Source organism: Rhinoderma darwinii, chromosome 5, assembly GCF_050947455.1.
Source record: "Rhinoderma darwinii isolate aRhiDar2 chromosome 5, aRhiDar2.hap1, whole genome shotgun sequence".
Classification (NCBI taxonomy): domain Eukaryota; kingdom Metazoa; phylum Chordata; class Amphibia; order Anura; family Rhinodermatidae; genus Rhinoderma; species Rhinoderma darwinii.
Window position 1 is genome coordinate 214344263 of NC_134691.1, and position 23776 is coordinate 214368038.

The 23776-nt window shown below is 47.1% G+C and overlaps 3 non-coding genes and 3 pseudogenes across 3 annotated transcripts; all 6 read right to left on the bottom strand.

Annotated features, from left to right (window-relative positions):
* Window positions 1-684: 684 nt before the first annotated feature.
* LOC142654169 (U2 spliceosomal RNA) lies at window positions 685-900 on the bottom strand (annotated as a pseudogene).
* A 6298-nt stretch (window positions 901-7198) lies between these two features.
* On the bottom strand, window positions 7199-7390 carry LOC142653948 (U2 spliceosomal RNA). The gene has a single exon (XR_012848784.1). It is a non-coding gene; the product is annotated as a U2 spliceosomal RNA (small nuclear RNA).
* A 6842-nt stretch (window positions 7391-14232) lies between these two features.
* LOC142653744 (U2 spliceosomal RNA) lies at window positions 14233-14407 on the bottom strand (annotated as a pseudogene).
* A 5565-nt stretch (window positions 14408-19972) lies between these two features.
* LOC142654503 (U2 spliceosomal RNA) lies at window positions 19973-20074 on the bottom strand (annotated as a pseudogene).
* A 1290-nt stretch (window positions 20075-21364) lies between these two features.
* Window positions 21365-21555, bottom strand: LOC142653425 (U2 spliceosomal RNA). The gene has a single exon (XR_012848356.1). It is a non-coding gene; the product is annotated as a U2 spliceosomal RNA (small nuclear RNA).
* A 1290-nt stretch (window positions 21556-22845) lies between these two features.
* LOC142653426 (U2 spliceosomal RNA) lies at window positions 22846-23036 on the bottom strand. The gene has a single exon (XR_012848357.1). It is a non-coding gene; the product is annotated as a U2 spliceosomal RNA (small nuclear RNA).
* Between the last annotated feature and the right edge of the window lie 740 nt (window positions 23037-23776).

The window sequence follows — 23776 nt, forward strand, 5'->3', positions numbered from 1 at the left end:
AGAGGGAGACAAGGGACTGCAAAATGGAAAATAGGCATCCACCAACTTTACAGACAACTTCTCTTTGCTCCTACAACCTCCATCCTTGCACAGTTTGTTATTCTTCCAGGTAACATAGTAACAAATCCAAATTGCTGCTCTCTTTGTAGGCAAGCAAGGGTTTGTTGCAACTGCAATTCTTACTTCTTCTTGAAATGTAGGGACGACAGTACATTCCATCACATCCACCTAGTGTACACAGGTAGGTCCATTGTGGCGGGTAGGCGGCTGGCTGCTTTAATGGCTGTTTGCTGTTCCCCTACTCCACTCCACTCCACTATTTGACTGTGGTGCTGCATCAATCAGTGGCTGGCTCAGGTGCAGCTCTTTAACTTACCTAGGAGGGAGGGAGGGAGGGCGGAGAGAAGACAAGGAAGGTGAATGAGCTGTTCCAATGTGAAATGCCGGAAACACAGAAACACAGAAGACACACACACACACACACACACACACACAACAAGAGGTGGCAATGTATTCATTAATTGCATTTAATAAATGAGCTCATTATCACACATGACTGTACAAATGCATTGTCCAACAGGTGTTGAAATAATGGGATTAAAAGGGGAGATCCCTTCAGAAAGACAGAAACAATGGCAAAGAGAAAAAACACTTTTGGAATCTGATTTTAGTCAACACATAAGGGAAGGGTGCACCGGTCCTGGAAATACTGCAATACCAGGTCAATGCGTGGAGTGGACAGAGCAAGCTCTATTTCCATCTCCCTGTTCTAAAAATCCATTTAATATATGGTCCCCAGATAGGGGACGTATCAGATATTAAACTGATAAGAACAGATTTTTTTTTTTTTTTTTTTTTTTTTTTTATTAAACCATTCAGGTTTTTTTGAATAAAACCGAGAACTGTAGTTGTTCAAACCACCTCTCTATTTTTCAAAAAATCTCATCACTCTGGTTCATTATTTTATTTTTCCATCAAATACAAGATAAGTCAAACAAAATTCCTCAAACTAAATACCTCCATTTTAACATTCGCCATATCCCTTCCGCATCCATACCTTTTTCTAGATCCCATTTATAATAAAAATACAATTTAGCCAATACCATACTAACCACATCCTCCATCTCAAATACTTCTCTTTTATACACATTCAAATTCCTCGTATTCCACAATACCTCTTTCACACAAGTCAAAAAAATCCACAACACTCTATCCTTTTCACTACCCAAACTACACAAACCAAACAAGACAATTTCATACGTCAAACTCTTCAAACCAGTCAATTCTTCGCACAACCCACTCAACTTTTTCCAAACATCCTTTGCATGCTTACACGACCAAAACACATGACTCACATCCTCATCATCCCCACAACCTTCTCTCGGACACCTTTCAGATGCAACCAAACCTCTTCTTTTCTGCACACTCCTTACAGGCAACACTCCATGTACCGACATCCATAACAAATCTTTCTGCTTATTTGACACATCATACGTAACAATCTTCTTCCACACAGACTTAGACTCCATCGAATTCAAACCATTTACAGAACACATCACATTATTCATACACATACTTCTCACAACATTCTTTTCGCTCAAAAATCTCTCCATTCTTACATCCTCTAGCTGGAACTTTTTAATAAATTTTTCAACATACAAATACCACCCTGTGCACTGAAAAGCAATTGGTTTACATAAATTACGTTTTTCCCACCTTAGACGCTGAATCACCGTTCCAGCTAGATACTTCGACATTCTGGAAGCCTTGGATTCTTTAAATAAAAGCTCTACAAAAAACCGTACACAATTAATTCCAATGAAGATCTCCAAATTTGGGAAATCAAGGCCTCCATTTCGTCTGCTTTTCATTAGAATTTCTCTCTTTGCCTTCTCAATCCCGCTCCCCCATAAAAAAAGGAACAAAACTCTATTCACTTTTTTTAACATATCAACAGCAGGAGGAAAAACCAGAGCAACATATAAAATCATAGGTAGAATAATACTTTTGACAATTAAAACCTTCCCCGAAAAAGAAAGATCCCTCATTCTCCACATTTCCAACTTTCTCACAATCCTACCACCTAACTCATCCCAACTTTCTCTCCCTTTCAACTCATCATCAAACACAATACCCAAAATTTTCACACCATCCACCTGTTCCATATCAGAATCACTCACTCGCTCATTACTGAAAAAAAATTTAAATTTGCTCTTACCCCAATTTATTTTAAAAGCAGACGCAATACAAAACATGTTTACAATCAACTTCACTCTGGACATATCATACACAGAATCACACAATACACAAATATCATCCATATATCCCAAAGCTTTCACACGTTTTCCATCACACCCGGGCACCACCAAACCTTTCACAACCTTATCATTTCTAATCATTTGCAACAATGGTTCAATCGCACAAATAAATAGGATGGGAGACAACGGACAACCCTGTCGCACACCAGACATAATACTAAATGATTCGGAAAAAAACCCATTCACCTGCACACAACTCTTTGCATTCGCGTATAAATTCTTCAACAAACTCACAAACTGAACCGGAAAACCCATTCTCTCTAACACTTTAAACAAAAACACATGCGCCACACGATCAAACGCTTTCTCAAAATCTAACGCACACACAATCACCTTCTTATTCCGACCCTTACAATCCTCAAGCATATCCCGCACCAACGCCATATTCTCATGCAATTTCCTTTTTGGTACCGCACATACCTGATCCTCATCAATCACACACCCAATCACATTTCTCATACGATTCGCAATCAGCTTGGCAAAAATTTTATAATCCGTATTCAGCAAAGTAATTGGTCGCCAGTTTTCTAAACGCCTCTTATCTCCTTTTTTATGCAACAGAACTACCATACCCTTCTTCATCACATCACACATATTCGTCCCAGAAAACAACACTCTCATAACATCTATAACATCCTTCCCAATTATGTCCCAATATTTCCCATAGAACTCAGCTGGTATTCCATCGATCCCTGGAGACTTATTTTTAGCCATACTTCCCACCACATCCTTTATTTCACCATCCATAATCTCACCAAGCAAAGACTCACATTCACTTTCAGGAACAAAATTACACACAATATCCAGAAACTCCTCATCATCACCCAAATCACACTTCTTCACATCATACAGTTGTTTATAAAAATCAGACACCACATCAATCACATCCTTACCAAACACCTCTTTATCATCCTTATCCAGTAACACATTCATTCCACTTTTTCCACCACACATTTTTTTAAAGAAAAATCTAGTACATTTCTCGTGATTATCTCTAACCTCCACCTTAGACCTAAATATTATTTCTTTCCCTTTTTCTCGGAACCACTCCTTAATATCTTTTTTTGTTTTTTCCAAATCGTGTCTTACATCCATACCCAAATTTTTACATTGTTGAAGGAACGTCATCCGCATGTTAAAGCGTAAATATTGCAATCTTTTCCTTCTCGCTCTTCTATATCCTATCTGTCTAAAAAACCCACCAATCTTTTTTTTCACCCATACCCACCATTCACACACATTAGAGAAAGAACTTTTCTTTCTAGCCCAAAAACCATATTTTTTCCCAAACCTAGTTTTTACCCTTTCATCACACAGAAAACTGACATTCATCTTCCATACCCCTCTACCATAAAATAAATTATTTATAACAAAAACCCCCAACAAACACTCGTGATCTGAAAACCACACTCTCTCCTGCGCATAATCTACACATTTCATTGCAGAGGTAGAAAAAAAGAAAAAATCCAGACGAGAATCCGTTCTTCCGTCATCGGCATGATAGGTAAATGGACCTGGTTTCCTGGTGACAGCGTCCTGCAAAGCAAAGTCCTGCAAAATTTTATTCCACAAAACTCCAGTGACATCCACATTAGACTCTGTGGACCCAGCTCGGGCCTGCTTCTCCAGGATACAGTTAATGTCACCAACAATAATGACAGGAACTTTACCGTGTAGAAAAAATTTTAAACTATCAAAAAGTGCCAACCTATCAGTTTTCACAGCATGGCCATAGATATTGATTAGCCTAAACTGCCACCCCTTATAGGCTAGTAACACGCAGACACATCTTCCTTCCTGTATAATTTGAGTCTGTTTGATGACAAACTCATTATTTTTGAAGAGGATACCAATTCCATCATTCCTATTTGTGGAAGAAAAAGACCAAATTGCTTCCCCAAACTTCCATTCTTCTTTCCTAGGCATTTTTGATAAACCACATTCTTGTACGCAAACAATGTCGCTGCCCTTAGAGGCCAAAAAGTCCAGGACTGCAGTACGCTTGTGAGCAGAGGAGAACACCCGTACATTTTGTGAGACAATTTTTAATCTCAAAGACATGCGGGCATAGTATGGTTAGTGCAATGGAAAGCCATGAAGAACCAGAACATATCACGTCCCAGGGAAATACATCGCTCTTTCCAGATTCGCCACATTGACTTCACTGAGGAAACCTTCCCCAGGAGAGCTGGGTACTTCTGAGGCCACCTCAGATGACTTAGGGCTAGAACTAGAGTCACTGTCCAACAATGAGAAAGGATTTGCATGAGCCGAATCTTCCAACAAGCCTATCTTCAGTCTCTTCACCGCTTTTCCAGACTTCCCCCTTTTTGAGACAACTTTATGGAAGATTTCCGCACTAGTGGCACTAGGCATCCTGGCCTCCTTCTCGTCCTCCTCCGATATTGACCACTCCACTTTAGCTGAGTCTTCCATTTTTGACTCTGGGCTAGAAAAAGACAAAATTTGCATACTTGCACCATCATCAGGGGAAGCACACCCAATAGGTGGCGCTGTGTCTTCACCTTCCATAGGTATAACCCCAGGTGCTTCATCAACACTTTGCTCTGCAGGAGGGACCACACCCAACTCCATGCTGTTAGTATGTGAGGTTAGAACCTCTCCTAATACAGCTTTCCCTGGGTCCTGACAAGCAGACACAGAAACACTGCCAGCAGGCTCTGAAATTTCCTCAGAAGAGGCAGCAAGGGAACTTGTTGTTCTCACCTGTCTGCCCCATGTTCTTCTCTCTTGTCCTAAGAAAGGAAACACCTTTGGACATTTCCTACAGGTATGGCCAGGCAAACCACAAATATCACACCTGGATGGGGAAATACATGCACTAGCCTCATGTCCGGTTTCCTTGCAATTTCTGCAAACCTTGCCTTTACATGCATCTTTGGTATGCCCGTAGGAAAAACATGATCTGCAAAAGCATGGCATATCTTGGTAATACAGATACCCCTTATTACCACCAATTGAAAAATTAGCAGGAGGATTCATCACTCCTCCAATACAGCTGGAGTCAGGTTTCAGCCTGACCCAGTACTTGATATCACCATTGAAAACTCCCCATAGATTCTTCTGCTCCACACCACCTCTAACATGGGTACAGTAGTGAGCTAAAAAGGCCCTGACCAGCCTTCTATCCAGAAATGGGTTATACATGTGGATGGTAATACATTTCTCCACTGCTGAAAAAAGAGGTTGCACTTCAATAGATGTTAAAGCCTCATGCATGTGTTTCTCCTTGAGCAACTGAAAAACATTTAGACAGTAGGCGGCCTCAAAAAAGGATACATCATACGTAGCAATATTGCTGAAAGCTTGGATACAGAATACCTCTACCAACTTAACTCCAGCCAGGTCCAGAAGGATGTTCTCAATGATGTGCCCAGTATCCACTTCGTCTCTCCTCTGCTCATTTACCACAAAACGAATAGTATTCCGCACTGCTGCCATCTTGATATGGAATGCCCAACGGCACGGTGATCGCTCCCAAAAACGTCGGAGAGGACTCCACGAAAGACCGAACCCCCGGCCCAGACCAGGCAATAAACCTGATCTGAGCCAAAAGGCCGAGAAGCGATAACCCGAGCGGCCCTTGCCTTGCCCGAGCCTGTCCCATACTGCTGTTCACCCCTTGCAGCGATTCAGCCTACTCCTAGGCAATTCCATGGGGCCCTGCAGGCTCACACACATTTACAGCTACTAAGCGGGAGGTGAATAAAGGCCGGAGAGGAAGCCAGACAGGATTTGCTTCTTTTGCTTGCACCACAATGCAGTGCTGAAAGAGGAGGAATCTACATAAAAACGCCTTCCTGGCAACGCCCAAATGCCCTCCTGCCATGCAGATAAACACTGGCAGCGGCAGCAAGTGCATGCCCACAGCCACCCCTTGTTCCTTCACACCTTGTATCAGCTTTAATCCAGTCCTGTGCTGCCTGCTGAGCAGCACTGAACAACACTGCCTGGGCCCAGGCTTTTATCTCTGAGGCAGGCCCCATTATGATGTCAGAAAGCTGGCTCTGGAATCCTGAGGGCTCCACTATGACACGTGCAAAGTTCCGTCTGAACTTTATATAAGACTGTGAGGCTCAGTCAGTCACTCAGTGTTGCCTGAGAGGGCAACACTGCAACAGCCGGCCGCCAGGCTGTCTTTTTTTTGCACATTTATTTGCCTCCAGGAGGCCACAAGAGGGAGACAAGGGACTGCAAAATGGAAAATAGGCATCCACCAACTTTACAGACAACTTCTCTTTGCTCCTACAACCTCCATCCTTGCACAGTTTGTTATTCTTCCAGGTAACATAGTAACAAATCCAAATTGCTGCTCTCTTTGTAGGCAAGCAAGGGTTTGTTGCAACTGCAATTCTTACTTCTTCTTGAAATGTAGGGACGACAGTACATTCCATCACATCCACCTAGTGTACACAGGTAGGTCCATTGTGGCGGGTAGGCGGCTGGCTGCTTTAATGGCTGTTTGCTGTTCCCCTACTCCACTCCACTCCACTATTTGACTGTGGTGCTGCATCAATCAGTGGCTGGCTCAGGTGCAGCTCTTTAACTTACCTAGGAGGGAGGGAGGGAGGGCGGAGAGAAGACAAGGAAGGTGAATGAGCTGTTCCAATGTGAAATGCCGGAAACACAGAAACACAGAAGACACACACACACACACACACACACACACAACAAGAGGTGGCAATGTATTCATTAATTGCATTTAATAAATGAGCTCATTATCACACATGACTGTACAAATGCATTGTCCAACAGGTGTTGAAATAATGGGATTAAAAGGGGAGATCCCTTCAGAAAGACAGAAACAATGGCAAAGAGAAAAAACACTTTTGGAATCTGATTTTAGTCAACACATAAGGGAAGGGTGCACCGGTCCTGGAAATACTGCAATACCAGGTCAATGCGTGGAGTGGACAGAGCAAGCTCTATTTCCATCTCCCTGTTCTAAAAATCCATTTAATATATGGTCCCCAGATAGGGGACGTATCAGATATTAAACTGATAAGAACAGATAAGGTTTCAACAAAGTTTTTTATTGGCAAAAATAATATATTTTACAGACTTTTTTTAAAATTGAAACCACAAGATAAAATCAACAGCATAATACATGAATATTCATACATTTAAATGAATACAAAAGTAATAATAATAAGACCAGTAATACAGATGTTATAATAAAAGTACAGAACAATAGCAGGATAAAATTTATACAGGGCATAAAAGACATAAAAGAATAAAACCATTTTTATTTATAATGTTATGGTATTCCACATTTGCAAACACCACATGGATGTTGCTTCTTTTACCCCTAGCTGCTTTTTGTCCCTAAGATAATAAATATACATTTCACTTAGGGCATATTTCACACAATTTTTAACGTCAATAAAATCATGTTTAAAAAGCAGAATGTTCCTAACCTTCCAGATGGCATTCTTAAAACAGTTTAAAATGATCCAACAGACCATTTGCTGTTTAAAACTTGGGCAGTTAAAAAGACCATAAAACACGTATTCAAATTTAAGATCTTTAAGACCGCAGGCCCATTTCAGCAATGGGCCTACCTTCCTCCAAACCTCCTGTGCATATGGGCAGTTCCAAAACAGGTGCATTACCGTCTCGTCGTCACCACACCTGTCTCTCGGGCACTTGGCTCTCGCCACCAGTCCTCGCCTATGCTGGAATTCACGAGTAGGGAGGCACTGGTGAACGATTGCCCAGGCAAGGTCCTTGTGCACATTTGCCATAAATTTCCCGAAAACGTTCCGCCACACCACCTTGGACCTTGCCTGTGAGAAATTTGAAACTGCCAGTGTATCCTCCTGCCGCCTACAGGAGAGTGACACTTTTTTCTGGTCCCCCAATATGTCAGGCTCCAATTCTTGGAGACCTAGGAGCCTGACAGTTTTTTCGAGCACCGCATATTGTTTTGGGGGACACAGAAGCACAGGAGAATTCAAAGGGACACGAAACCATCGTTTAAAAATCATGCCCGTAGCGTACTTTAAAAAGTAGCTAAAAATACCATCAGAATTATACATTTTAAAACAGAAGCAAAAGTATTTAATGTAAAAGAAGTTAAAAAGGTTAGGAACATCTCTCCCGCCATTGTCCTTACATCTGTACATAAAATCACGTTTTAGTTTTTCCATTTTGGAACCCCATAAAAACATAAAACAGATCCTGGTCACTTTTTTAATATATAAAATTGTTGGAGGGAAAACCATAGCTACATAAAGCATTATGGGTAATAAAACAGATTTAATTATTAAAACTTTTCCCTCCATGGTGAGATTTCTCAAATTCCACATTAAAACCTTTTTTTCCATTTTGGCAATTACTGAATCCCAATTGGGTCTCCCATCGTTTTCTTGATTAAAAACAATTCCTAAAATTTTTATCTGATCCTGCTGCATGTTAACTCCTGGTGTCACAGAGGAATCCCATACACCAGTATAAAAACAGTCACACTTATCAACGTTTAATTTAAAACCAGAGGCTTCACAAAAAAAGCCGGTGTTCCTCAATGCCCGTCTCATAGAAGCGGCGTCTGGGCATAGGACGGTGGCGTCATCCATATAGCCTAGGATTTTTACCTGGTTCCCCCTTCCTCCAGGTATGGGCACGCCTCTGATGACTTTATCATCTCTTATTAGGGTGAACAGAGGTTCTATGGCACAAATAAAAAGGAGCGGAGACAACGGGCACCCCTGTTTCACCCCTGATAAAAGAGGAACACCTTTAGTTAAAAATCCGTTGATAGAAATTTGGCTAAAACAGGATCGATATAAAAGCTTAATACGTGTTAAAATAATTTCAGGAACAGCCATCTTTTTAAGAACCATAAAAAGATATTCATGGGAGACCCGGTCAAAAGCCTTCTCGAAATCTAAGGATAAAATAGCAAGGCTTTGACCCCTTTCTTTAAAATACCAAATGATGTCACGTAAAATATTCAGGGACTCAGTAATTGACCTCCCAGGTACCCCACATACCTGGTTTGGATGGATTAATTTATGAATAAAAGGTTTAAAACGGATTGCTATTAGTTTAGCTAAAATTTTACAATCAACGTTTAAAAGAGTAATAGGACGCCAGTTTTTTAACTGGTCCTTCTCACCTTTTTTAAAAATTAAGGACACAATCCCCCTCCTCCAGGAAGGGGGCAGCTCTTCAGTAATAAAAACTTCCTTATACAATAAAAACATGTCATTCTTTAAAATTTCCCAAAAAGCATGATAAAATTCGATGGGCAGACCATCTTCCCCAGGAGCTTTCCCATTAGAAAAACTTTTAAAAGCAAATAAAAGTTCCTCCAAGGTAATATTACGGGATAAAACTTCCTGGTCTAAAATATCTAGCTTGGCATCAAGGGAATTAAGAACATGTTCTAAAAAGGAAGGATCAATATTTTTCTTGTTAAAAAGAGATTGGTAGAAATTAAAAGCAGAATTTAAAATGCCGACCATAGTGGTTTCTCCTTCAAGGTTTAAAATGACATCTCGTTTATCCATTACCTTTTTGAAGAAGAACCGGGAACACTTCTCGCCATCCTCGAGGTGCTTTACATGTGAATTAAAAATTATTTGTTTCCCTTTCTCTTCTATGGCATGTTTTATTTCAGCTTTAAGATTTAAGATATCATCATCAACATCCATACCAATCTCCTTCAATTTAAAAAGTACATGTAAACGTTTATTAAGAACATAAAACCATTGTTTTTTCTCTTTTGCTTTCTTCTTACCTGCTCGAATAAAAAAAGCTCTGATTTTGGGTTTAATGCCCTCCCACCAGTGTAGCATAGGCTGACTGGGCGCTCTATGGGACTGCCAACACTGGTAGGTCCGCACAAACTCCTCTTTAATGATGGGGTCCTCCAGGAGTGTAGTGTTTAGTCTCCAGGGACCCCTACAAGCTTTTTGCTCTCCCTCTAGCTCCAGGTGCACCGAAAGGAGCTTGTGATCAGATAAAATATTTGTTAAAAGCAAACATTTTTTGGGAATAAAACTATTAGAAGTGAAAATAAAATCAATTCTGGAGCTCACTCTTCCATTGGACCAGGTGGGGCCTGGGTCCGCAGGCAAGAGTTCCCTCCAGCAATCTTTCAATTTAAAATCACCAATAAAATTCTTGAGCAGGTAAGAAGTACGGTCAATTTTTCGATTAAAATCCCCACCCTGCCGGTGTTCTCCATCTCGTACACAGTTAAAATCACCACCCACCAGCAGGGGGGTAGACCCAACACAAAACAATGGTAAAATCTCTAATAGTTCTGCCCTCTCCTGTTTGGTAGGAGGGGCATAAACGTTTAAAACACGAATTAAAATTCCATTAAAAAGCAAATGTATTAAAATAGCTCTGCCGGGCATGATTTCAGTCACTGTTTGGATGGAGATAAAACGACCTCGGCAGAGCAATCCAACCCCCGCAGAGCGACAGTCATTTCCACCAGACCAGACTGAGGGGCCTAGTTTCCAGTCCATCTTTAGATCTTGATATTCCAAGTCATTAGGGATTCCACATTCTTGAAGCAGGCAAAGGTCAAAGTCCACAGTCTCTAAAAATGAAAATAAAGCAGTCCTGCGAACAGGGCCCTTTAGGGACCTCACATTTAGTGAGGCGACTTTGATAGGAACCAACATAGTCTCAGTTGAGGTCAGAGTCCGAACCAGAAGAGTCGTACTCGGAGATCAGCTGCGAATCTGGACCCCCTTTTTGAGGGGTCAATAAATCTTGAATGTTGGTAGGGTCAGAGCCAGATACGTGGGCGGCTCCAACCCCCACACTGCTCTCATCCGAACTCCGATAGGCAGCTTTCCTCCGAACTCCGGACTCCTCTTCCTCTCGCTGTCTCTTTGCAGAATGGCTCCTATCCATCTCCTCGAAGTCGCTCTCACCCATCTCTGGCCCCTGGCTGAAGATATTGCTGATGTCTTTACTCGGCAGCTGCACAGGGGCCTGTGAGGTCCCATCACTTTTGGCAACCTTTGCCTGCTTACGGGGAGCCTTCATCGCAAGCCCCTCCACAACCGCAGTGGAGGAACTTTGCTCCGACCCCCCCGTTGACCGGAAATGGTCAAAACGAGGCTCCAATCCAGCATGTTTTGGGGTTTTCTTAATGGAGCCCTCGTTTGACACAGAGTGTCTCCGCTCCATACCCACACTCTTGGGACAGGCGTCGGGTCCTACTGCAGAACCTACGGAGGCACGACGCCTGTCGCTAACCACTGCCTCAACAGGGTCCACTGCAGGCGGAGCAGAGGACCTGTTTGCAGAGGTGCCGGTCAACTTATGTCCAGCAGAGTCAGAATTCCTCCTGCTCTGCCTGGACCCGGTGGAATCCCTATGGCCGTCCCTCGAGGCTGACATCGGTGGGCCCCCCGATGGAGCTGTGAAGGACTTTGGCCTGGACCCCTCAGTCGTCAATGCTCGTTTTGGGGCATTACCAGCAGCGTCTGCACATGTTGCAAACTGCCGCTCTGGCCCTGGTCTGGGTGGCCCAGATTTCGCTCTGCGGGGGCAGTCTTTAAAAGCATGCCCAGTCATGCCGCACAGATTGCACAACACCTCGGAACTGCATTTTGCCGCCACGTGTCCAACCTGGCCACACCTATTACACTGCACCACATGGGGCCGGTCACAATGTTCTCTGGTGTGGCCATATCTCAAGCAGTTCCGGCAGGCTATTGGCATCTGGGGGTAAAATAAGAATCCTCGATTCTTCCCAATGGCAAAGTTCTGGGGTGGGTGATGTAAGCCTCCAATGCCATTGGGATCCTGGCGGAACTTCACCCAATATTTCCTTTTGCCATTCCAGAAGCTCTGGGTGTTCAAGATTTTGTGTGAGAAGCGGACCTCCCTGCAGTAACGACTGAGGAAGGTTTCAATGTCACACTCTGAGACAAATGGACTGAACATGCACATCACGAGCGGGACTTCTTCCTCCCCGTAGAGGAATAAAAAGTTCAGTCCATTTAGCCGCTCCTCGCTCTGGTCCGCATCAGATAGTCTCTTGTGCATATTCTCGCAGCATGCCGCGGCCGTAAAGGAGATGGTGTACCGACCGCGGCTTTCCTGGTCATTGAGACACAGGATGTCCGCCCGCTTGAGCCCCAGGAAGTCCAGCAGAATCACCTCCACAATGAAGCGAAGGTTCTTCCGCTGACGATGGCCTTCTTCCACCTCAATGCGGACGGACTGGCGCAACCGGGTGTCCCCGGATGCGAAACCAAATGTAAATGGCATTTTCAGTGCCTGGGGGCTAAGCCTGTCCCTTATAGCAGCAAGGGCTCAGATTCCACAATTAAGTGGAACCCTCCCCCAAGGCCAAGGATTAGGGTACCCCAGACACCTACGAAGCCCGATAAACGCCCTCGGAACGCTCTTAGGAAAACGCCTCAAGGTCGGTTGACCTTTTGGGTAAGGCGCGATCGCAACTCGTTGTCCGGGGGCTAAGCCCACTCCCCAAATAGCAGCAAGGGGGTGAAGTCTCTCTGTGAAAAGAGACGATCCCCCAAGGCCAAGGAGCAGGGTACCCCGGACACCTCCCAACAAAACCAGATGCAGAAATACTACACCTGATCTTGCCAAAAGGCCGAGAAGCGATAACCCGAGCGGCCCTTGCCTTGCCCGAGCCTGTCCCATACTGCTGTTCACCCCTTGCAGCGATTCAGCCTACTCCTAGGCAATTCCATGGGGCCCTGCAGGCTCACACACATTTACAGCTACTAAGCGGGAGGTGAATAAAGGCCGGAGAGGAAGCCAGACAGGATTTGCTTCTTTTGCTTGCACCACAATGCAGTGCTGAAAGAGGAGGAATCTACATAAAAACGCCTTCCTGGCAACGCCCAAATGCCCTCCTGCCATGCAGATAAACACTGGCAGCGGCAGCAAGTGCATGCCCACAGCCACCCCTTGTTCCTTCACACCTTGTATCAGCTTTAATCCAGTCCTGTGCTGCCTGCTGAGCAGCACTGAACAACACTGCCTGGGCCCAGGCTTTTATCTCTGAGGCAGGCCCCATTATGATGTCAGAAAGCTGGCTCTGGAATCCTGAGGGCTCCACTATGACACGTGCAAAGTTCCGTCTGAACTTTATATAAGACTGTGAGGCTCAGTCAGTCACTCAGTGTTGCCTGAGAGGGCAACACTGCAACAGCCGGCCGCCAGGCTGTCTTTTTTTTGCACATTTATTTGCCTCCAGGAGGCCACAAGAGGGAGACAAGGGACTGCAAAATGGAAAATAGGCATCCACCAACTTTACAGACAACTTCTCTTTGCTCCTACAACCTCCATCCTTGCACAGTTTGTTATTCTTCCAGGTAACATAGTAACAAATCCAAATTGCTGCTCTCTTTGTAGGCAAGCAAGGGTTTGTTGCAACTGCAATTCTTACTTCTTCTTGAAATGTAGGGACGACAGTACATTCCATCACATCCACCTAGTGTACACAGGTAGGTCCATTGTGGCGGGTAGGCGGCTGGCTGCTTTAATGGCTGTTTGCTGTTCCCCTACTCCACTCCACTCCACTATTTGACTGTGGTGCTGCATCAATCAGTGGCTGGCTCAGGTGCAGCTCTTTAACTTACCTAGGAGGGAGGGAGGGAGGGCGGAGAGAAGACAAGGAAGGTGAATGAGCTGTTCCAATGTGAAATGCCGGAAACACAGAAACACAGAAGACACACACACACACACACACACACACACAACAAGAGGTGGCAATGTATTCATTAATTGCATTTAATAAATGAGCTCATTATCACACATGACTGTACAAATGCATTGTCCAACAGGTGTTGAAATAATGGGATTAAAAGGGGAGATCCCTTCAGAAAGACAGAAACAATGGCAAAGAGAAAAAACACTTTTGGAATCTGATTTTAGTCAACACATAAGGGAAGGGTGCACCGGTCCTGGAAATACTGCAATACCAGGTCAATGCGTGGAGTGGACAGAGCAAGCTCTATTTCCATCTCCCTGTTCTAAAAATCCATTTAATATATGGTCCCCAGATAGGGGACGTATCAGATATTAAACTGATAAGAACAGATTTTTTGATTGAAAAATGCTTTATTGACAATCAATCGTCATCATACAAACATTACTGCGACGCAGCGCAAGCCATGAAGCAGCAAATAATAAATAATAACAGTCGTCAAACATAACATGACGGTATAATACACAGTACAGGCTAGCCTATGCTATACATTACACCACATGCTACACTAACATTCTTGCATTCACTAAAGCCAAACAACAAAGCATTACAGACAAGTGATGGGGTAGGGGAGTGGGTAGGAGGGGATAGGGAAGGGGGAAATCACAGGCCCGAAGCTTTATTGAAAGACAACACACAAGAAGGGAGAGTGGGGGGAAGGGGAGTATCAGTCCTCTTCCTCATCGACGTCCGGGCTGTCCCAGGTGGAATAGTCTCTGAGCAGGCTGTGGATCAGCCTGCGGCAGTCCTGGACGGACACACTCTCTCTCCGCAAAATCAGACGGTTCCTTGCAAACCATATAGCGTCCTTAAAGCAGTTCATAAGGCGCCAGGCTTCCTGGATTGCTCCATCCGTGGTATTCCCAGGAAATAGTCCATAAAGTACCGAGCGGTACGACAGTCTGTTCCTGGGTACTGAGTCCTTGAGTTCATGTTCCAAGGCTTTCAACAGACCCTGTGCAAAGGGGCACTGCCAGAAAATGTGCAAAGATGTTTCCTCCGTGAAGGGGCACCTGGGGCAGTACCGGGTCTTGCACAGGTTGCGGGCGTGCATGAATGACCTAAGAGGCAGTCCTCCCTGGATGGCCATCCATGAAATGTCCTTGTGCCCGTTGGTCAACCTGCCAGATGACACGTTAGTCCAAACAGTCTCCAACGTGTCGGCATGAAGCCCTGGAACAAACTCCAGTGGGTCCTTTGCTCTGATGTGCTTGTGGATCGTCTTAGGTTTCCACAAGTCGGGCTTAAGACCCTCCAGTTGATGCTCCCTCACAAACCGGACAACATCTCCGTAGAACCAGGGAGCGTGCCAGTTGTAAGGGAAGGAGCTGTCCCACTTGTCCCAGCCAAAACCTCGCCAGAGGGGAAGGAGGAAGTAGCGGGACATGGCCTTGCCCGCAGAGCCGTTTGCTGTCCTCAGAGTCCTACGAACACAGTCACATACAAAAGCGATCCGCAGCAGAGTGGGAATGTCGGGTATACCCTTCCCACCTTTGCGGGGCTCCTTGTACATAACAGTCCGCTTTACTCTGTCCATTTTCGAGCCCCAGATGAAGCGAAACACAGTCCTGGTAATGGCCCTCGAGACGGTGGCAAGAGGGGGCCATGCCTGTGCAGTGTATTGTAGCACAGGCAAGACTTCGTTACGCAGGACCATTGCTTTGCCCTCAATAGTGAGTTGTCTGAGGCTCCACAGTCCGATCCTTTGGTTGACTTTGGCCAAGCGTTCTTCCCACGACTTTAGGGCTGCACCTTCCTTACCGAACCAGACTCCCAGAATTTTGATGAAGTCCGGCTTGATAGTAAACGGGAAGGAGGCAGGAGAAGGCAGGTACCACTTTCCGAAGAGCATGGCTTCCGACTTCCCGCAGTTGACTTTTGCCCCTGAAGCGCGTCCGAACTCCTCGCAGGTCTGGACGAGTGCAGTCACCGAACTCTGGTCAGCGCAGAAGACGGTCACGTCGTCCATGTACAGCGAGCATTTGACCTCGAAGTGTCCTGGACCTGGTGCGGTGATCCCTCTGATCTCTCCATTCTGCCGGATAGCCTCTGCGAAGAGCTCTATAACACAAACAAAAAGGAGAGGTGAAAGAGGACAGCCTTGTCTAACCCCCGACGATACAGGAAAGGGGTCAGTCTTCCAGCCGTTCACCAGCACCGAGCTGTAAATGTCGCAATACATCAGGTTAACATACAAACAGAACAACCTGCCAAGCCGCAGCCTACGCAGAGCCTTACCCATGAATTCGTGAGAGACCCGGTCAAAAGCCTTCTCCTGATCCAGACTGACCAGGGCCGCGTGTGTACGGCGGCTTTGCATGTAATGCACCGTGTCCCTCACCAGGGCAAGACTGTCGGCCACCCTACGGCCAGGAATGCCGCAGGTTTGGTCCGATCCGATGATCTGTCCGATGACAACCTTCAGTCTGTTGGTCAATACTTTGGCGAGGATCTTGTAGTCCACGTTCAGGAGAGAGATGGGACGCCAGTTTTTCAGGTCACATCTCTCCCCCTTCCGCTTATACAAGATCGTGATCATGCCTTCTCTCAAGGACGGTGGCATTCTACCCTCCACCACCATCTCCTCATAGAGCTCCAGCAGGTCCGGACAGATCAAGTCCCCCAGCGCTACATAGAGCTCTGCTGGGAGACCATCACTGCCCGGGGTCCTGCCGGGTCTGAAGGATTTAGCGGCAGAGAGCAGTTCCTCCACCGTCAGGGGTACATCCATAGCCTCCGTACCTGCAGGATCAAGATGATTAGTGATACCTGACAGGAATTTATCGGCGGCTTCGGGGTCAGTGGTTTTCCGGGAGTAGAGGCTTCGGTAGTAGTCTGTGACGACTCCCATCACCTCCTTCTTCCCAGAATGCATGTTTCCGGTCTCATCTCGGAGTTCCTTCAGGGGCGTGTGGCCGGCATGGAGTTTCCTGAAAAAGAACGAGTTACATTTCTCACCCTTCTCCAGGTTCTCCACCTTGGAACGAAAGACAATTCGCTTGGATTCCTCCTCAAAGTGCCTTTTCAGGCCCTTTTTGGCTTCCTCCAGCTCCTTCCTGACGTCCCAGCCGCATTGAAGGAGGTCTTGCAGGGATCGCAGCTGACGCTGCATCTCTCTGAAGTCTCTCTTCCTCTCACACGCCTGTTGACGACTTTTTGCCTGAAAGAAACAACGAAATTCAACTTTAACATATTCCCACCAGTCACAGGTTTTGTCAAAGAAAACTTTATCATTCCTCCAAACAATATAGGCGTCTCTAAGTTCCGCCAGTACCTCCTCTCTTTCCAGCAGGACACAATTCAGCTTCCAGGAGCCAGGGCCGGGAGGAAAACCGTGGCCGATGGCACCCTGGAAGAGAATGGCCCTGTGGTCAGAGAAGAAGCAGGGGACCATGGAGTGCCCATGCTGCTTGACTGCCCGGGAGGTGAACACAAAGTCAATCCGAGAACGAAGTGAGCCATCGGGTCGGCTCCATGAATAGTTCACAGAGCCGATCCCCATGGAGCCCACAACGTCCTGCAAGGATGCTTCGGTTACCATCTCGATAAGCAGTTTGGAACTGACATCCAGCTTGATTGAAGTGCCGGAACTTCGTCCATCCTCTTCGATGGGGCAGTTGAAGTCCCCGGCCATCACCACTGCCCTAGTGGTGGCGAGCTGGGTCCGCAGGGTCTGGAATAGTTCCAGGCGCTCAGCCTTCATAGGGGGAGCGTACACGTTGATGAGCCTAATCGGCTCTCCCGCCCAGGAACCGTCTACGACCAACAAGCGGCCGCAGACGAGCTCCTGGACAGAGTCAACAGTAAATACGCTTCCCCTAATCAGGATGGCAACCCCTGCAGACTTACAGTCGCCCCCACCAGACCAGTAGGACGGGCCATGGGTCCACTGCCTGGCCAGATGATGGTATGACCTGGAAGAGGGGAGAGTACATTCCTGCAGCATAAATACATCACTCGACTGCTTGGAAAGAAAAGTTAGCACCATCTGACATCTAGTCCTATCTCTAACACTCCTCACATTGAGGCTAAAGATGTTAAGTTTAGCAGCCATGGGGGAGAATAAAGAAGGTTAGTGCAAACGATACACCTTAGTTACCAGTCCGGTCGGGCGGATCCTCCTCTCTGGAGCCTGGCGGGTCCGGAAGATCCAGCAGGCCCTCTGACAAAAATTGTTCCAGGATTGTAGCCACCTGGATGTCTGTTGTGAAGTCGATGACCTCAGGTTCAGACACGAGTTCCTCCACCATCTGCTCCATTTCCTCCTGCTGCGCAAGGGAATCTTCGCAGATTTCCACGACTTGTCGCTTTGAGGACTCAGCAGCTGGGCTGTCCCTCACCTTTCTCTTCCTCTGGATGGCACCTGAGGAGACAAGAGGGGGAAAATCCTCCAGGGAGAGGACTCCAGCAGCTGGAGGGGAAGATGTTAGTGCTGCTGGAGCTGGGGAGAAGGGAGGCTGGGTTGGGAGAGGTGCAGGTGACAGGACCACTGAGATGGGTGGGTAGGAGAAGGTGAGAGCCTCAGTGGGGGTGACAGGGGTTGGGGACGGGGGGGTGGGGAGGGCCGGGCGAGGGAGGGTGGGAAGGGTAGGGCGAGGGAGGGCCGGGAGAGGGGGGGGAGGGACTGTCGTCTTCTTACCATCCTTCTTTTTCCCGGTCTTCTGTGCCGCTGGAGCTCTGGCTGGGGCGGGGTTCCCTCTGGCTGGAGCTTTCGCTGCTACAGTTGCCCAGGATCGATCCCTCTTCGGGCAGTCCTTGTAAGAGTGGGCTGCTTGTCCGCAGAGGTTGCACATTGTCCGTTTCGGGCAGTCTTTGGTCTCGTGTCCTGTTACCCGGCAGTTCTTGCAGGCGTCCTCCTTGCAGTCCTTCACCGAATGACCCTTCTTGCTGCATCTCCTGCAGATCTGCGGCATGTCCGGGTAATAGATGAGGCCGTAGGAGTTGCCCAGCGAGAATGATTGGGGCAGGTGCTGGAGGCCGTCTTCCGCGCTCGAATCCTTGTTCAGTCGGACGATTACCGACCACTTGCCAGTCCAGAAGCCGAGTCCGTTCAGGATGTGGGTGGGTTCCCTCACCACTGTGCAGAACCGCTTCAGGAGCGTGGTGATGTCTTTGCCGGGGGTGTGTGGGTTCCGCATTGAGACCGTCACCCGCCTTTCCTCTCTTTGGACAGGGCAGTTGCCCACAAAGCGAGAGAAAGGGGATTCAGGCCTCGCCGCTTTCACCATCTCCCAGTACCTTCTGCAGATGTTGATCGAAGCGAAGGTCACGAAGAACATCCCGGTCATGAAGGCCTGGATACTGATGGTCTCCGGCTTAGCGAAGCCCTGATCCAGGAGCATCTTCTGGCAGAACACTTCTTCCGTCATGTCCGGCACTCTCCCGTCCACCTCCTTGAGCTTCAGGGCCACCGTCTGCTTCATCCAGGGCTCCAGGGTTGGAGCAGCCTGGTTCGGCTTCCTGGTGGCCTGTTGGCTTGAGGAGGCTTCAGGAGGAGATGTCCTGGCCTGGGCCGGCTCACCTGGTCCATCAGCCTTCTCCTTCTGGGTGGCAGGGTTGCTGGTTGAGGCCATGGCTTCTTCCAGCTGTTCCTGTCGCTTGGGGAGGATCTTCGATAGCTCTTTCCCAAAGGGGGCGGAGCTATGCAAATCTTCTCCTTGCTGGCCGAGGTTCTTCCACGAAATTTCTTCCGCAGCGGTTCCTCGTCGAGCTTCTTCTGCGGCCGAGCTTCTTCAAAGATCCCCTTCAGCAGCGGCTCTTCTCCGAAGGTCTCTGTCGCAGTTCTCCTTCTTCTTCCCGGCAGCGATCTCCCGGAGCTTCTTCCCCGATGGCGGCTTCTCCCTTCTGGATCGTCGTCTTCGCTGGTTCTTCTCCGCAGTTCGTCGCCGGCTTCGTCTGGAACGCTCTTGGATCGCTAAGCTAGTGTTTATAGCCCCCAGTGGTTCTCCGAGCTATCTATCCTTACAAGGACTGATAAGAACAGATACTACACTTGATCTTAGCCAAAAGGCCGAGAAGCGATAACCCGAGCGGCCCTTGCCTTGCCCGAGCCTGTCCCATACTGCTGTTCACCCCTTGCAGCGATTCAGCCTACTCCTAGGCAATTCCATGGGGCCCTGCAGGCTCACACACATTTACAGCTACTAAGCGGGAGGTGAATAAAGGCCGGAGAGGAAGCCAGACAGGATTTGCTTCTTTTGCTTGCACCACAATGCAGTGCTGAAAGAGGAGGAATCTACATAAAAACGCCTTCCTGGCAACGCCCAAATGCCCTCCTGCCATGCAGATAAACACTGGCAGCGGCAGCAAGTGCATGCCCACAGCCACCCCTTGTTCCTTCACACCTTGTATCAGCTTTAATCCAGTCCTGTGCTGCCTGCTGAGCAGCACTGAACAACACTGCCTGGGCCCAGGCTTTTATCTCTGAGGCAGGCCCCATTATGATGTCAGAAAGCTGGCTCTGGAATCCTGAGGGCTCCACTATGACACGTGCAAAGTTCCGTCTGAACTTTATATAAGACTGTGAGGCTCAGTCAGTCACTCAGTGTTGCCTGAGAGGGCAACACTGCAACAGCCGGCCGCCAGGCTGTCTTTTTTTTGCACATTTATTTGCCTCCAGGAGGCCACAAGAGGGAGACAAGGGACTGCAAAATGGAAAATAGGCATCCACCAACTTTACAGACAACTTCTCTTTGCTCCTACAACCTCCATCCTTGCACAGTTTGTTATTCTTCCAGGTAACATAGTAACAAATCCAAATTGCTGCTCTCTTTGTAGGCAAGCAAGGGTTTGTTGCAACTGCAATTCTTACTTCTTCTTGAAATGTAGGGACGACAGTACATTCCATCACATCCACCTAGTGTACACAGGTAGGTCCATTGTGGCGGGTAGGCGGCTGGCTGCTTTAATGGCTGTTTGCTGTTCCCCTACTCCACTCCACTCCACTATTTGACTGTGGTGCTGCATCAATCAGTGGCTGGCTCAGGTGCAGCTCTTTAACTTACCTAGGAGGGAGGGAGGGAGGGCGGAGAGAAGACAAGGAAGGTGAATGAGCTGTTCCAATGTGAAATGCCGGAAACACAGAAACACAGAAGACACACACACACACACACACACACACACAACAAGAGGTGGCAATGTATTCATTAATTGCATTTAATAAATGAGCTCATTATCACACATGACTGTACAAATGCATTGTCCAACAGGTGTTGAAATAATGGGATTAAAAGGGGAGATCCCTTCAGAAAGACAGAAACAATGGCAAAGAGAAAAAACACTTTTGGAATCTGATTTTAGTCAACACATAAGGGAAGGGTGCACCGGTCCTGGAAATACTGCAATACCAGGTCAATGCGTGGAGTGGACAGAGCAAGCTCTATTTCCATCTCCCTGTTCTAAAAATCCATTTAATATATGGTCCCCAGATAGGGGACGTATCAGATATTAAACTGATAAGAACAGATACTACACTTGATCTTAGCCAAAAGGCCGAGAAGCGATAACCCGAGCGGCCCTTGCCTTGCCCGAGCCTGTCCCATACTGCTGTTCACCCCTTGCAGCGATTCAGCCTACTCCTAGGCAATTCCATGGGGCCCTGCAGGCTCACACACATTTACAGCTACTAAGCGGGAGGTGAATAAAGGCCGGAGAGGAAGCCAGACAGGATTTGCTTCTTTTGCTTGCACCACAATGCAGTGCTGAAAGAGGAGGAATCTACATAAAAACGCCTTCCTGGCAACGCCCAAATGCCCTCCTGCCATGCAGATAAACACTGGCAGCGGCAGCAAGTGCATGCCCACAGCCACCCCTTGTTCCTTCACACCTTGTATCAGCTTTAATCCAGTCCTGTGCTGCCTGCTGAGCAGCACTGAACAACACTGCCTGGGCCCAGGCTTTTATCTCTGAGGCAGGCCCCATTATGATGTCAGAAAGCTGGCTCTGGAATCCTGAGGGCTCCACTATGACACGTGCAAAGTTCCGTCTGAACTTTATATAAGACTGTGAGGCTCAGTCAGTCACTCAGTGTTGCCTGAGAGGGCAACACTGCAACAGCCGGCCGCCAGGCTGTCTTTTTTTTGCACATTTATTTGCCTCCAGGAGGCCACAAGAGGGAGACAAGGGACTGCAAAATGGAAAATAGGCATCCACCAACTTTACAGACAACTTCTCTTTGCTCCTACAACCTCCATCCTTGCACAGTTTGTTATTCTTCCAGGTAACATAGTAACAAATCCAAATTGCTGCTCTCTTTGTAGGCAAGCAAGGGTTTGTTGCAACTGCAATTCTTACTTCTTCTTGAAATGTAGGGACGACAGTACATTCCATCACATCCACCTAGTGTACACAGGTAGGTCCATTGTGGCGGGTAGGCGGCTGGCTGCTTTAATGGCTGTTTGCTGTTCCCCTACTCCACTCCACTCCACTATTTGACTGTGGTGCTGCATCAATCAGTGGCTGGCTCAGGTGCAGCTCTTTAACTTACCTAGGAGGGAGGGAGGGAGGGCGGAGAGAAGACAAGGAAGGTGAATGAGCTGTTCCAATGTGAAATGCCGGAAACACAGAAACACAGAAGACACACACACACACACACACACACACACAACAAGAGGTGGCAATGTATTCATTAATTGCATTTAATAAATGAGCTCATTATCACACATGACTGTACAAATGCATTGTCCAACAGGTGTTGAAATAATGGGATTAAAAGGGGAGATCCCTTCAGAAAGACAGAAACAATGGCAAAGAGAAAAAACACTTTTGGAATCTGATTTTAGTCAACACATAAGGGAAGGGTGCACCGGTCCTGGAAATACTGCAATACCAGGTCAATGCGTGGAGTGGACAGAGCAAGCTCTATTTCCATCTCCCTGTTCTAAAAATCCATTTAATATATGGTCCCCAGATAGGGGACGTATCAGATATTAAACTGATAAGAACAGATACTACACTTGATCTTAGCCAAAAGGCCGAGAAGCGATAACCCGAGCGGCCCTTGCCTTGCCCGAGCCTGTCCCATACTGCTGTTCACCCCTTGCAGCGATTCAGCCTACTCCTAGGCAATTCCATGGGGCCCTGCAGGCTCACACACATTTACAGCTACTAAGCGGGAGGTGAATAAAGGCCGGAGAGGAAGCCAGACAGGATTTGCTTCTTTTGCTTGCACCACAATGCAGTGCTGAAAGAGGAGGAATCTACATAAAAACGCCTTCCTGGCAACGCCCAAATGCCCTCCTGCCATGCAGATAAACACTGGCAGCGGCAGCAAGTGCATGCCCACAGCCACCCCTTGTTCCTTCACACCTTGTATCAGCTTTAATCCAGTCCTGTGCTGCCTGCTGAGCAGCACTGAACAACACTGCCTGGGCCCAGGCTTTTATCTCTGAGGCAGGCCCCATTATGATGTCAGAAAGCTGGCTCTGGAATCCTGAGGGCTCCACTATGACACGTGCAAAGTTCCGTCTGAACTTTATATAAGACTGTGAGGCTCAGTCAGTCACTCAGTGTTGCCTGAGAGGGCAACACTGCAACAGCCGGCCGCCAGGCTGTCTTTTTTTTGCACATTTATTTGCCTCCAGGAGGCCACAAGAGGGAGACAAGGGACTGCAAAATGGAAAATAGGCATCCACCAACTTTACAGACAACTTCTCTTTGCTCCTACAACCTCCATCCTTGCACAGTTTGTTATTCTTCCAGGTAACATAGTAACAAATCCAAATTG